At 34.2% G+C, this 2,227-nt stretch overlaps 1 protein-coding gene across 1 annotated transcript in view; it reads right to left on the minus strand.

Annotated features, from left to right (window-relative positions):
• Positions 1 to 2,227, minus strand: part of LOC106874649 (protein FAM135A) — a 303,488-nt gene that overhangs the window by 160,082 nt on the left and 141,179 nt on the right. The window lies entirely within an intron of this gene.

Raw genomic sequence — 2,227 nt, forward strand, 5'->3', positions numbered from 1 at the left:
ATATATATATATATATATATATATATATATATAGACATATATATATAACAAGAGCACATGGACTAGTGGTTAGGGTGTTGCACTCATGAGTGTGAGATCATGGTTTCAGTTCCTGGTGGACCAGATGATGTGTTGCATTCTTGATCAAAGCACCTCATCTCACATAGATCTGTGATCACTTTGACACATGATGTATCATACACCATGAACCTGTTCAGGTAATGGTGATTTGATGGAGGGAGAGCACTAATGTACAGCACATACATTTAATCACTATAAACAAATCATTTGTGCAGGTCATTTGGCACAAACTGAACACTTATACGTTATCTTCAACAAGAAAGTCCATCATTATTATGCAGAAATTGCAGAATCGTCTTTTTTGGACTATGAAAGACTACCATCTATACACACACACACACACACACACACACACACACACACGAGAGACAGACAGACAGACAGACAGATAATTGAGAAAATTAGAATCAACAAGAAGAGGTTTGTAATCACTACAATTGTTTCCACGTAATGTAGTTTTCCAGGCGTGCAGATATTTGATTAACTGTTTGCTTGCATTATGAGATCAGGCGATATGTAAATATTGTCTTCGTAAGTTTAAAATCCTCAGCTTTAAGAACATCCTCTCTGTCTGTCATGGCCTGAATTTAGTAGTAGTCACTGGACTTATCAGGGTCTGTTGTTGCTGTTTAGTAATAGTCACTGAGCTTATCAGAGTGTGTTGTTGCTGAAGGATTGTTGGCAAAGCAGTTTGCCAATGGCCCCTCAGCAATAACACACCCTAATAAGCTGTGACTACTACTAAATTCAGGCCATGACAAACTGAGAGGATCTTCTTGAAGCCGAAGATTTTAAACTTAAGGAGATAATATTTACATATCGCCTGAGGAAACACAACTAGATCTCATAATGCAGGGAAAAAGGTGCATAATCAAGTACCTGCACATCTAGAGAACAATGTTGCATGGAAACAATTGTAGTGATTAAAAAATAAATGTCCAACCCTACACCTTCTTGTTGACCCTAATTTTCTCTGTCTATTCACACATGACAGATGCCCAAATGCAAACCTGGCAGTACATATAATGCTACCACTGGATAGCACAGGGTAAATCTGAAGGTGGACAAGCTTTATACTGTACTCTACTACGTTTTTAATAGAATATACCATAACTATATATAAATACATATATAATATATATGCATGTGCTGGGTGCTTTTGAAGGGTACTAGCATGACATGGCACTGGCAAATATAATGCTTATTCATTCATTGTTTTGAATTAATCATTCATTATCCTGTAGCTTCCCGATTTCGATTATGTGATTGTTTAATTTTAGAAAGATATTGCAGGGTAGGTGTAAGAGGCTGGATCTGACCAGTTTGAATGAGCATAAAATAGGTGGAGTATTTGGGCCAGAAATAGCCGGTTTAAATACTAAAGGGTGAAGGATCTAAGAACCTTTTAGAAGTTATAGGAGATTGTAATATTTTGTTACATATAGGATTGCATAAACAAGCGCACTCATTTACATCAGTACAGGTATGTGTGTGTGAGGGAGAGAGAGAGAAAGAGAGAAATTTTATCAAGCAGGGGCAGTATTTCAGTGCAGCTAATGTAGAAAAGGTTCTGATAGAGTACTGTTTGACTTTCCATAAAATCATGAAATATATTATTTACTTGACATTTATGGAGATAAGGATGCATTAAGATATTTGCTTATTCCAGCCAATATAAATAAACTAATAACAGTAAATTATTTCACACTTTCATATGCAAATGTTCAAGAATACAATAATGCAATACAAGAAGAAGAAAAACATAAACAGATATTTGAACTCATTATTAAGGTTCTTCAAGCTGGACTGTAGTCTAAATAACAAGGACAGCAACCCATGTAGATTGCAATCCAAGTTATCATAAATAATCTATAAATACCAATTCAAAAACAAAAAACAGTATAGAATAGAGAAATGTTTACCCTTAAAGTCAAGAAACAATAAGAGTAATGATTTTTAATTTTTTTATTTATTGTTATTAAAATCCTCCAAAAATATGAATATTTGCCATATTCACTCATTCTGATTGATAGCTAACTTCAACTATGTACTGCATCAGAAGTATTAATAGAGTTAACAACATTATCAATAAATTAAGATTGTAACCATAGAAATCTGCCCAACTTGCCAGATTTAAATATATATA

Source organism: Octopus bimaculoides, chromosome 7, assembly GCF_001194135.2.
Source record: "Octopus bimaculoides isolate UCB-OBI-ISO-001 chromosome 7, ASM119413v2, whole genome shotgun sequence".
Lineage (NCBI taxonomy): Eukaryota > Metazoa > Mollusca > Cephalopoda > Octopoda > Octopodidae > Octopus > Octopus bimaculoides.